The sequence below is a fragment of the Humulus lupulus genome, chromosome 9, assembly GCF_963169125.1.
Source record: "Humulus lupulus chromosome 9, drHumLupu1.1, whole genome shotgun sequence".
Classification (NCBI taxonomy): Eukaryota; Viridiplantae; Streptophyta; class Magnoliopsida; order Rosales; family Cannabaceae; genus Humulus; species Humulus lupulus.
Window position 1 is genome coordinate 161,399,411 of NC_084801.1, and position 14,289 is coordinate 161,413,699.

The window sequence follows — 14,289 nt, forward strand, 5'->3', positions numbered from 1 at the left end:
TCTAGATATCTCTATTCCCAAAATCTTGACAGCTGCCCCCAATTGCTTCATATCAAATTCTTGACTTAGCATCTCCTTGAGCCTTTCCATTTCAGATCTGTGTTTACATGCTATAAGCATGTCATCCACGTAGATTAACAAGTAGATGTAGCTTCCATCTTCAAGAACTTTGAAGTAAACACAACTATCAAACTTTGATCTTTGAAATTTCTGTCTCAGCATAAAATCATCAAATCTGAAGTACCATTGTCTTGGTGACTATTTCAAACCGTATAGAGATTTCTTCAGCAAGTACACCTTCTCTTCCATCCCTGGCTGTATGAATCCTTCAGGTTGTTGCATGTGTATTTCTTCATCAAGATTACCATGAAGAAATGTTGTCTTCACATCAAGTTGATCCAATTCTAAATTCTGAATTGCAGTGATAGCCAATATAATTCTTATAGAAGTGTGTTTGACAACAGGAGAAAACACTTCATGATAGTCTATCCCTTCAACTTGAGAAAAGCCTTTTGCCACCAACCTTGCCTTGAATCGAGGTAGCTCAACTCCTTCAATCCCTGGTTTTCTCTTGTAAACCCATTTGCAGCCTATTACTCTTTTGTTCTTAGGTTTATCCACCAGAATCCATGTCTCATTCTTGGATAAAGACTCCATCTCTTCTTTCATAGCCTTATTCCATTTACTCCATTCAGCACTATTCTTGGCTTCCTTGTAGCAAATAGGCTCATGTAGCTCTAGTAAATCAGCTACACTAAGGGCAAAAGCAGTAATATCAGCATGTGCAAATCTCTCAGGAGGTCTGATCTGTCTCCTTGCTCTATCTCTAGCCAAGAGATAATCTGAAGCTTGAGTATCTCTGCCATCAGCTTCAGTGCCATATGCATTACTTCCAGATGCTTCTCCAAGTTCACTCTCCTGAACCCCACCTTGATTCTCATTCTGTGATGTTTCTCTCAATTCAATCTGCATAGTATCTTTCTGATCAACTTGTTTAGAGCTGGCTTGATCACTAAATTTCATGTTAGTTTTATAAAAGCAGTGCTCATTGAATATAACATCACGACTGATAATGCATTTTTTCTCATCTATTAACCAAAGTTTATAACCCTTGACACCACTTGGATAACCAAGAAACACACCCTTCATAGACCTAGGATTCAACTTCCCCTGACTAATATGAACATAACCTATACAACCAAAAGGTTTCAGGTGACTGTAACTTGGTTTATGACCGGACCAAACATGTTCAGGAACCTTACAATCTAATGCAGATGAAGGTGACCTATTGATGAGGTAGCAAGCAGTAGCAGCTGCCTCTGCCCAAAATGTTTTTGGCAAACCTGAATCAGCTAGCATGCATCTAACCTTATTCATGATTGTTCTGTTCATTCTCTCAGCAAGACCATTTTGCTGAGGGGTGTTCCTAACCGTATGGTGCCTAACAATGCCATTTTCAGTGCAATAAGAATCAAACTCAGCATTATAGAATTCCAAACCATTGTCAGTTCTAAGTTTCTTAACTTTCTTCATGGTTTGATTTTCTACCATAATTTTCCATTCTCTAAACCTTCCAAAAGCCTCATCCTTAGTTCTAAGAAAATAGATCCACACTTTCCTAGAATAGTCATCAATAATAGAAAGGAAATATTGAGCTTTACCGAGAGATAATGGAACTTGGGATGAACCCCATAAGTCAGAATGAATGTATTCCAATATTCCTTTGGTTTTATGAGTTGAACTTGCAAATTTCAACCTGTGAGCTTTTCCTACTACACAAGTCTCACAAAAATGTAAGTCTGAAATATATTTAGAGTTCAAGAAACCTTGCTTACCAAGTTCTACCATTCCCTTGTGACTCATGTGCCCAAGTCGTTTGTGCCATAATTCTGTGGTATTAGGTTCTGTAGTTGAATCTCCAGCAGACCCAGTTGAAACTCCAGCAGACCCAGTTATGGTCTCTCCTTGTAGTATGTAAAGTCCTTGTCTTAGCTCACCTCTCATAAACACCATTGTACCTTTGGATACTCTCAAGACTCCACCTTCAGCTTTGTAGCTATAGCCTTTGGAATCTAAAACACCAAGAGACAACAAATTTCTTTTTAGTTCAGGTATAAATCTAACATTAGAAAGTACCTTTATGGTGCAATCTCTCAATTTGATCTTGATAGAACCAGTTCCTTGAATTCTGCATCTGCTGTTATTTCCCATCAACACTTGCCCTGTACTTTCTTCTTTTAGATCAAAGAACCAATCTTTTCTTGGTGACATGTGAAATGTACACCCAGAATCCATAACCCATTCATCCTTAGGATCACTGGTTGACACAGTCAGAACATCAGCTTCCATAGATCCATCTGTGACATGAGCTTCATCTTTGTTGTCTTGCTTTTGTCCTTCATTTCTTCTCTGTGGGCAGTTTCATCTGAAGTGACCTTCTTGGTTACAAATCCAGCAAGTTTTCCTTGGTTTTGACTTGGATCTTGATCTCCCTCTGCTTTTTCCATTTCAATGGTTGTTGCCATCTTTTCTTTCAGATCTTCCTCTCACATTTAGACCTTCGGCTTGAGATCTTGACACCTTAACATTAGCTTTCAGATCTAATTCCTTTGAGTATGCAGCACCAATCACTTCTTGCAGTGACAATGTATCTTTACCATACTTCAAAGTGTCCCTCAGATTATCATAGGCCTTCGGGAGTGAGTTCAATAAAAAGATTGCTTGATCCTCTTCTTCAATCTTTACTTCAATTGACTCCAAATCTGAAACTAGCTTGGTGAAGTCGTCTATATTATCATCAATAGACTTGGATTCCTCCATCTTGAATCCATAGAATCTTTGTTTGAGATAGATTCGATTTGGTAATGCCTTGGTCATGTACAACTGTTCTAACTTCTTCCACATATCATGAGCGGTTTCTTCCTTGATTACTTTCCTCAAAACTTGATCATTCAAACTCAGAATGATTGTGTTATTTGCCTTTTTCAACACCTCTGCTTTGTTTTCCAACTTAGCCATCTGACTTTCTTCTTGTAGGGCTTCTTCACATCCAAGATTACCCATATGAGCCATCATCTTTGCATGCCATAGACTGAAATCATTCTTGCCATCAAATTTCTCCACCTCAAACTTGGAAGTCGACATATTGAAGAGAATTGCTCCTGGCCAGCGAACAAGTTCTCAATTGCGGAAGTACTTCGAAGTTCTTGATCTTTCTTGGAGAAAATCACAGTCAAAGATGGTGAAGAATGCAGCCACTCTAACCTGGCTCTGATACCAGTTGTTGGGGGTGATTAAGACCTGCACAACACAGCCAATATAGTGCACAAAGAATAGCAACAAAGAAGAACAAGTAATAGACAACTAAACAAACTCAAAAGTAATCAAAAGTAAAACACAAAAGAAAGAACACCAAGAATACTTGGTTCATATACAACCAGTTTGGTTGATCCTACATTCAAGGCTAGGCAGCAATGCCTAAGTCAAATCCACTATATCTGAAACCAGATTACACCCTCCAAGCTCTCAAGATTACAACAACACTCATCCAACTTCTCTTGAAACACTCTCTCACTAGAGTATTACAACACAGTTCTTGCTCTCAGCCAAAACTCTTAGAAATTGAATACTCTTAGGTTGATCAGGCCTAAAACTATATATAGGGTCGAGATACAAGAACTAAAGAGACAAACATAAACTAACTGTAACTAACAAAAATTAGTTAGTCTGTTACAACTTACTGGTGTCCACGCAGATGCAACTAGAGAAAACGTAGATGCAACTGAAAACACCAGATTACTGTGAGCTTTCATTTTGCTAATCTTTTGATTGGTTGAGGAAAGAAGTCACAATCTTCACAGTGAGATATATGTTTAATGCATAAATCGTATTAATGAAATAAAAAAATATTGGAATAACTTATAATTGAATAAACAGAACACATAAAAATGAAACAAAATAAAAAAGTACGTAAAAATGAAAAACAAAGGGAAACTGCCGTATTTGAGGTAATTTCCCAAAAAATTATTAGTCCACGTCATGAAGATATATGAATTATTTCCTTATTTAGATCAAGAGAGAACTAACCAAACTTGCATAACCAAATCCTGAGTCCTTTCATATCTTAGATTGTTGACGTTGATAATCAAACGAAGCTTACATTACTTCCAAAAAAAAAAAAAAATCTTTTTAAACCCAAAATATATATTTTTTTGGGAAGTTTGTTTACAGTAGAGGGGCATCTCATCATTTCTTACTTGCTGGAGTTAAGAAGCTTGTGCAGGAATGATAAACAAAGTACGCTCACTTTGGCGCACTACCTGCACCTGCTCCGGCTCTTGATCCTTTCACAGCCCGCAAAACGGTCACCTTGTTTGCGGATATGGTCGTCAAACTTCATGGTTTTTTTAGTTAAATCTTTAGAAAAATGTTTGAGTTAAGCGACACCACCACCTTGAAGCACAAAGGAGGTAAATCGCGGTCTTCAACAGTATTTTAGAGCCTCTTATTCATGATCATCCCACAACTTGGTCTAATATACTTGAACTGGGAAGAATTTTGCTACATTTCATTTATCACAGTGGGATGAAGATGTCACCATTTCAAGATGTCTTCCTTGTTCAACAGCTCCCTATTCAATGGTAGCATAGTGCTCCGGAGACAAGGAATTTTCTCAAACATTGTGCATGGGATGGGGAATTATACACTCTCACACAGGTCCATCCCAACTCAATTGTACCACATAGAGAAGACAAAGAAACAAAGACCAATCCGAATTGGGCACTAGTAATAAGACACCAGGCCAGTTGCACCTCAATGAGAAGTCCATCCGTACACACGCACGAGAGAAGAAGAACCCCCTACCATGGTTGGCTAGAAGAAGTGGAAAGTTAATCACATTCATTGAGACACAGTGTGTAGTTTATGGCAACAGAATTGTTCTCAACTCTTCCATCCTTTTTTATGAAACTGAAATGTCTTGGTTTTTTGTAGCCTTGAGTGTTGTGCATGGGCTAAGAGGTATATGTATTGAGTGTAGTACCTTGGTTGTACTTCTTCTTCTTCACTGGAATTCTGCTCTCTCTATCTGTTATTCTTGCTTCTTATTGCAGGTACATACAAAAGACACACTAAACCTTTAGCTTCTCTCAGGCCGGCCCTGGGCATAGGCAGGCTAGGCCCGTGCCTAGGGCCCACCCCTACCCAGGGCCCATTTTATTTAAAATTAGTTTAATTTTATTAGTTTAATTTTATATTACTAAATATTAGTTTAATTTTATTTAAAATTACATATACAAAAGGGCCCATTTTTTTCAAATTTATTAAAACCGTCTTAGGCCCACTTTTTTTTCAAGGTTGGCCCTGGCTTCTCTTAATGGTTATTCTCTTCAACTCTTATCACATACCTAAACATTGCCCACTTCCTGGCCAGATGGAGTGCCAGGTTTGTCTTCTTCATATATGTGTGTATTTCTTACTGTTACTAGTTTGGTATGTTAAAGGATTGTTGGTAGAAGTGAGATTTTTCTTATGATTCATTTTGAACAATTGCATATTCATATTGGTTAGAATCATATTGATTTTGATATGATCTAAAACTCAAAAAAATATTTCAGGATGTGGGAATTCTCAGTTGGGTTGTACATAATTAAGCTTTGGCTAGATTCTTTACTGTTTGCTGCTATTTAAGGTGTCTTGGAAATTTTTTGGTCCCATTGTTGGAAATTGGGTTGATAGTTTGACCTATGTAAAGGTATCTAACTAGAAATATTTTAACTTCTCGTTTTTCGGGGTGTTAATTCTTGAATTTTTCAAGTACTTGCCTACTTTCCAAATCTAAAACAGTATAATTAACTAAAGAAAAACCTAGCTCTAGAATGAATTGGAATTAGATTTTCGTAGACCACTATCAAAGACTCATATTGGATTGTAGTCGTAATTAAATATTGGAATAATTAATTCTAATGACAGGTTCCCCAACTTTGGTTGGTATCCCAAAATCTCTCTTTCATAGTTGCTGGAGGCACTATGATAGTATTATTGGTCTACTCATCAACTTTGAAGGTGATGGACTTCAGTGCTTTCATTCTGCTTGTCACATTGACAAATATCTCTGGAGTTGTTGGTGTTCTCTCCACTCTTGTCCGTACAATCCTAACCGAAAGAGAATGGTAATCAAATTATGTTTTCTTTTTTAAACAAATGTGATGTTCTAGCTGAAATGACCATATATTCATAAGAAATTCTCTATATTTTCAGTTGTAATTGACATAAACGTCTCAAGAGTTTGATTATAATCTTGAAGAACATGTGTTCAAAAACACTTTTATGGTATAATGTTGTTTTAGTTGACACGATTCTAACCATGTCCAAATCAGTATAAGGCATGTTAATACTAATGATGTCAAATCAATTACAACATTGTTTAAGATTTGGTTATTTTGCTGTGGTGCTCTAACTGGCATTTTTAATCTTTAACAATGCTATTATCAACAGTTCTAGTAATCATTCATGAAAAAGTATTAAATCAAGGTTTAGAAAATCATGACATAATGAATCGCTACTCTTGGAAAGACACCAAACTATACATAGTATTTTAATACATTACATATATGGTCTATAAACTGTATGAGGTGTCTTACATATCAGGGTGGTGATATCAGAAGGGCATTCATCACCACAACATTAAACAAAAATGAACTCGGTCATTCGGTGAATCGATCTCACTTGCAAGCTATATGCTCCTGTGGTTAATGGCTTCATAATCAGCTTTGTGTCTCTAAAAGCTTCACCACTGAGTTTGGCTCTTTGGAATACCATATCAGTTTGGGTGGAATTTTGGCTTTTCATCTCTGTCTACAAAGGCATTCCAGCTTTACAAGAAAGCAACCATATCTTTGGTTCTTATTTTAAATTGGTTTCAAGTAGTTTTTATTTTAATGGAAAGTTTATAGGCAGCAGGACATTGTACTCCCTTGATTATCTTTGGCCTTGTTATTCTATCATCAAGTGAAACTTATAATAATAAAGAACTTTATGACACCATTTTTTTAAGAAAAAATTTCTAATTGCATAGACTTTGTTTAATTACTATACATATATGTAGTTTTGGAACATTAATGACAGCTGTAACACCCTACTAATCCAGGTTCATTACAGTGTGCATTTAAAAATGTGCTTAACTCGTTAAGCGAGTCATTTGGACTCAAAAGTATAATTAAAATTACACAGAGATTATAGGTATTAAATTATTGGTTGAAAGGTATAAAATTTTCCATTAAAACATTAAATGTTTACAGTAGATCCCAACAAGAGTTTTAAATGAAAAACAGTTACAACCAAAGTTACAAAAGTAGCCGGCCTAAGCGACAAAATCGGACTCATAACCTAAGTCCCTCAAAATAATTCGACCGTGACGACCGAGCCGGCCATATATGTACGTGTCGCTCCAAAGCCCTCCAACTCATGGCTGGTCTACCTTTAGCTTGCCCTTACCTACACCATAGAGCACCCGTGAGCCAAGGTCTGGCAAGAAAACTTAACACGGCATAATAATAAACACATTCAATATAAACAACAATTAGCATGCTTTGTAGTTTGTAAACATATTCATTCCAAACATTTAAACCATTAACATGTTTCACAGCTTATAAACATGCTCAATTTAAACACATGAATCATCTCACGGTCGTGTTGAGCGAGGCGCGTCTCCAAACACCAAGCTTATGGCCTATGTCGGGCGAGTGGGTACCGCTCCCTCAAATTGACCCCGCCTTCACGACCTATGTTCCACATGATTGCCGAGTATAAATCGTATTGATTATCCACAGACAAATCAATGCTAATATGCATAGCAATAAACCTGCTCTATGTGCATATTTCAGTTTTCTTACCTGGATTCCAGCAATAGCGGCAAAACGACCCATGTGTGATTCTGTTCAAGAATTTTTAGCCAAATCTAAATACAACTGATTGAAACCAATTAACACCAAGCTTAGTTCATAATTCCGACTCCAAAATAATCACATCTAAACTTGGCTTAGGTTCTAGGAATATAGAGCTTGTCACAAGCTTTCCAACCATATAAAGAACATCCAAAATCAAACACCGGGGTCAAAAGTTATGGTCTAAATACGAAATCCAAAAATCGCAACCTAAAATAGGGTTGGCATCGCAAACCCTGCTATAAGGTCGCAACGCCATTGAAGTCAGAGAGCTTTTTAGAGCCTAAAAGAGAAGCATTTATGTCGCGATGCTCAACCACTTGAGCCGCGACACCATTGCAAAAAAAAACCCAGAAATTTCTGTGTTTTCTTGTGATTTCTCAACTCAAACCGACCCCAATACGCACCAAACATGTACCTAGCTAAAAATTGTGCACCAAAGCAAGTGTACACCTCAGAAAATTTCCCATAACCACAACTAAATGTCCCAATTCAGATCCTAATTCAAAATTCAAGAACTTAGGTCCAAGTTTCCCCAATTCCCTTCAAACTCCAAAGCTCAGTCAAATCCCTAGTTTTCAATATGAATTTAAGCTCTAAATCAACCCCAAATCATATTTCTAACAACCATATATACATTAACATAGCCTAGGGTCACGAATTTTCAAAAACAAACTCAGATTTTCCAAAAATTCTTCTAAGAACTAGCAACTAACTGACGAACACATAAAGAATAAAGGGAAGAAATCCTCTTACCTCTTGCTGCAATTTTGGGTTCCCTATGGAAATAATGAATTCCTAGCAGCTGCAAATCCTCACTTAGAGCTTGATTTCCCTTCAAATCCTCAAAATTAAGAACTTGGACCTAGCTTAAGAGACTTGGGCAAAGAGGATGTTTCAAGAAGATAATAGAAGAAGGGGAAACTAGGAGGAGAAATGTGAGTTGAAGGAGAGGAAGGCTACCATCAGATTTATACTACATTTTAAGCCAAAAGAATTAAATACCCTTCCCCTTAAACTCCTTCCTTAACATCTCTCAAGAGAAAAATGGTCATTTTCCTATAATCCTTACTAAACCTCAAATTTCATTACTAATCACCATTTAACCCACTAATCCATTCAACATAATTGTTCCACCCATCAATTTCATTCACTAATAATTCCCAAAATATCAAAATTCCCAAAATACCCTTAGGCTTGCCTCAAGCTGAGCATTTATCCCTGTTATAACTTTTCTGCTTAACCACTCGAGCGGATCCACTAATGTTGAAAATCATAAATATATTTACATAATAATGTGGTCTCAAGCACAAAGCATATAGAAATTACAAATATAGCATCAAAGGGTCAAAATTACGAAAATGTTCATTTCTAATAAAGGCGAGTCTTTAAACACATTTAATACACATAATTATGCATACTCAATCATATAATAATATAAATCTCTTAATTCACATATTTAGCCCTACGTGCCCTCCTTGCACGCTAATCAAAGCACTTAATTATATTAGGAATTTCAGGACGCTACAACAACAACTTTAGAATGAAAAGGAATTGCAACGTTTGAGATTGGAATAGGTCGTGGAGTAAGTTATCTAATTGTAATCAGTGCAACAGTTGGGTACCCACTCTTGCAATCTCATATTTCAACACTTAGAACAAGACTCTGGTCTGTTTGGTCTTAGGCACTAAGTTATAAATTTACTCACTACAAGATTCAACTCTTTTAACTTATCTGTTTTGGGTAGGGAGTTTGAAATCTTTGGCCTTGCCCCATACTCACTATTCCACACAATTTGACCATCTTGGCCTAGCCTAACACTACACCAAGCTATCTTTTCCCAGTCCCACTACTCAAAATTTAACATATCATTTAGGGATATTTGTGGCGAAAGTACCTAAATTATTGTGTTTGTAGCACTTAGTGTAACATCCCAATTTCCCTAATAAGGCTTTGTGTTGGGATTTTATGACCTAATAAAAACCTAACTTCTTTGTAATCTCATTTTATTATCAATAAAAGAATAGAAATCAATTTTTTGACTTGGTCAATCACTTTGCTCACATGTTTTATTTTCATGATTATTTGTTTAATATAAACTTCTATTAAATCTTGAGCATATACCTAATTGTATCTATAGTGACGTAATCATAGTGGAATATAAATATGATTATATGTTCAAACATAAGTTAGTCCTAAGATTAGTCAGTGCACAGGATTTACACTAACTAGCAAATCTACGATATGATCTACTTACACATTGTAGTGTTATGTTCTTTCCATAACATTAGCAAAGTAGATAAGATCGAATGTATTTGTTACATCAGACTGGACCGATATTGACAGTAGATAGGATAAGTAAAAATATCGTTATTATCTATTCTAGTCATATCATATAGTTGACCATAAGTGAATTCAATCTCAATTCTGAGTGGTTACTATTATAACTGGTTGTATTATTTGAGTTCTTTGACTTGTTCATTACCAGCTTACCCTACGGACTAGCCCATACTTACATCTTGGAAACTCGGTAGTATAATTAAGGGGAGTGCTAATCATAGATATGAACATCTTTAGCTTCTGATGAAGAAGAAAAATGATGGTTTCCTTTTAGTTTGGTTCATGGTGCTAAATGATAGAGATCTCATTTCAGTGATTAATATTAGTTTACTGAAATATCATTTACAAAAACTAAGTGTTTTAAGGATAAAATACAATGAGGGGTAAAACAGTATTTTTAGTCCCATCTCATTGTGGATCGTCTATAGAGGATTGAGTGACAATTATGGTTGTAACAATGGATAGTCTATAGCGTATCTATATTTTTTATAGAGCATTCTATGAATTTAATTTTGGATAGTTTCACAGAGTTATTCAATTTAGAGAAGAAAAGAGATTTTAGGGTAGATTTATTAATTAAGATAAATTGATGTCTAAATTTATAAATAATTTTAAATAAAGGTTCCAATCATAAATAATTAATTTGATAAATGATTTAAATAATTATTTAATCAATAGAAATAATACAGGTCTTGATTTTAAGTCCAACGAGTTTATAATTAAATAGGAAATTTCACGGGCCTAAAGCCCATGATAATTTTGACCTAATAGATGATATTATCTATTATTTTATTGATCTTTTAATTAAAATAAATGACCTACTTGAGCCTATAAAAGGAATGCTAAGTGAGAGTTGAAATCAGATTTTTGAATCCCTTATTTTTTAGAAGATCAGAATATGTATTCTTGATGCTCTAGGTTTTAGATCCTCTCTACAACATAAGTCATTTTCTAAGCCTCAATATTCTCTTCTATTCTTCTTCTCTTTGTATCTATCTCACGTGTTGAGAATTTCCCACTCTAGTCTAGGTGATTCTAAGGATACTTTGGAAGACTGTAAAGAAAATTTGAAGATCAGTTTAGTTTCTTGGTGATACCCTGTGCCAGAAAGGATTTAAGGGTTAGAGAAACTGAATGAATGACTTATTCATTCCATTGTGTACAATGTAAGTGTTCTTATCATTATTCTGTTTGAATTCAATTATAGAAACACATTCTAGGTTGTCTTATATTAATGTGTTTAATATATGATTTACATGAAAATAATTAAGATCATGTATAAGTTTTACCAACACTTAGTGCCTTGATTATGAGGCCAGGAGGGCAATAATTGACTATTATGTGCATGTTTGTGATTATATGTATAATGTGAGTTATATTATAATATGACTATATTGGCTTGTTTAGGCGTACAAAGCATGCATGCGGGATCGTTTCTTATTAGAAATGGTATTTTCATAATTTTGGCTCATTAAGGGAATATTTATGTATATATATGTGCATATTGATTGAGACCACATTATTATGTGGATATTTTTGGGTTATTCGGCACGAGACAATCCTAGGGAGCAAGTTAGTGGTTTAGTCACAACGGAGAGAAATACCTGGCTCGGGGTGAGCCAATGGGTATTTTGGGTGATCTGGAGAGTCACCGGGACTCATTGTAGCAAGAGTCGTATTTTGGAAGAAATAGCATTATTCCAAGTTTAGCGAAATTATTTGAGGAGATTTGGGTATAGAGAGGGATTAGAAAGTGAAAATGACATTTTTTTCCCATATGGGGTGTTGAGAGAGAAGCAGGTTAAGTGGGGACATTTTGGTCATTCGGGACCATTCAAATATAAGGTTACGACTGAGTTCATTAACTCAGAAAAACACAAAATCTCTCTCGTTCTCTCTCCCATTCTCTCACATAGCTCATGAGAATTTTCGAAGGAAACTCGAGTTTTAGAGCTTAGATTCAAGCGAGGTTAGAATCATAGCGATTCTAGGAAAGATTAGAAGCTTTATAACCTGGGGATTTAGCTGAAAAAATAACTGTATCAGAGGTAATTCGAGCTTCTAAGTTTCTGAGTTTTGTTTTCTTTAAGTTTCTTAAGCTTGGTTGAATTTTATGGTTTTGGTGAGTGTTTGATTCGATTTTGAGTTGGGTTTTGTAACCTATGATGATATTCTGGGACTCAATTTTGGGTTTGGTACCATTTTGAGGTTAATTTTATGGGATTTGGCTCAGAGAAAACGTTTGAAAAACTAGGTTAGCAGGGTCGCATCGCGGCCTTGTTCTTGGGGCGCCGTGGCCCTCATGAACTCAGAAGCCAGGGTGGTTCCCTGAACCACCATCGCATTGCAGCGCTTGTTGAGCTGCGTCGTGGCCAGTGTCTAGAGAAAAGGGAGTTGGGCTCTCTAACTTGAGGAGAGTCGCGGCGCTTGTGATGGGCGTCGCGACTCAAATTGGAAATTTTGGCCAAGTTAGGTTTTGGGTGGTGGGAACACAAACCTAAGGGCTCGGGAAGGGTTCTACTACCCCGTTTAAAATAATTCGAGGTCTTGGAGACTAGGACTTTGTTCAGAAGTCTTTAATTACTCAATATTGATGGATCTCGCTTATTATGGTTATGACTAGGGTACCGCTAGGGCTCAGGACAAGATCGTGCTCGGGGATCGTCGTTAATTAACTTGTGCTTGGACCAGAGGTAAGAAAACTGCATCCAATATGTGATGCATGTGATCAAGGATTGGCCCGGTTGTTAAATATAGACATAATTAGGGCTCGGGCCCCTGTGAATGAGCATGATTATGACTATGCATGTGATTGCTTGATTAAGCATGTTTGAATACCTTGCATGTGGATAATTGTTAAATGGTGTATGCATGTTTGCATTATTTGATTGAAAAAGCATTGACTTATAAGTCAAGGGTGGCAATAGCGTTTTGAGCGCTGGTCGATATGGTTAGGCCTAATCAGGATTGTGACATACGCTTGTTCGACCCAATGGTCATTAGAAAACTAAAGCGTCAGGTACATTGGGCCATCTCTAAGGATGGTTATACAAAGGATAGGTCAATGGGCCTCGAGGTGACTCATTAGTCCCATATCTTAGGGTACTGGGCCCCGGTATGACTCATTAATAATTCATTTAGGGAAGCGGGCCTTGGTGTGACCCTAAGGTCACTTATCTGAATAGAATTCATGCATGAGTCGGGTTATTACTACTAGACATGCTTATTATGATTCTATGATATGTTATTAATTGCTTATGAGCATGTACAAGTTTTCTTGCTGAGTCTCGGCTCACGGGTGCTTTGTGGTGCAGGTAAGGGGAAAGGTAAGCTGGACCAGCCATGAGTTGAAGAGCTACAGTGGCGACGTGTACATATGCAGTTGCTCAACCACCATAACCAGGGTTTCTTAGAGGAACTAGGGTCAAACCCTCTTTTGCCGCTTAGGTCAACTGGTTGTAACTTTTGAACTGTAATTAGCCTTTTTAAACGTTATTTTGGGATCCCATGTATGAACGTAAATATTTTAATGAAATGGTTATTCATTTTGACCAAACTTTTTAACCCTAAACCATTAATCACGTTTAGTTACTCATTTAGAGAGTCTAACACTATTTAAAACACACAGTGTAACGATCTTTGTTATCCAGGGCGTTACACTTAAGTACCCAAGTTATTTTTTTGGTTAGTGCAATTTAGTGCAGCTGTCTATTTCATCATTAAGTCCGCCTACATGGTGTGAAATTTGCCTATAACTTGGGTACTTTCATTGCAAACATATCTTAAATTGGGTACTTTTGTCGCACTTTTAAATTGGGTGCTTTCCCCGTAAATATCCCTTTAATTGGGTACTTTTGCCTAAGTTTTACAGAAGAACTTAATGATGAGAATTGACAGTTGTACCAAACTGCACCAAAACATGGACGGAATGTACTTTATTCGCCACCAAAAAAATAATTTGGGTACTTAAGTTCTACAAACGTAATAACTTTGGTACTTTTACCA

At 36.4% G+C, this 14,289-nt stretch overlaps 1 pseudogene; it reads left to right on the forward strand.

Annotated features, from left to right (window-relative positions):
• Positions 1-3,975: 3,975 nt before the first annotated feature.
• On the forward strand, positions 3,976-7,089 carry LOC133800238 (solute carrier family 40 member 1-like; annotated as a pseudogene).
• Positions 7,090-14,289: the final 7,200 nt, after the last annotated feature.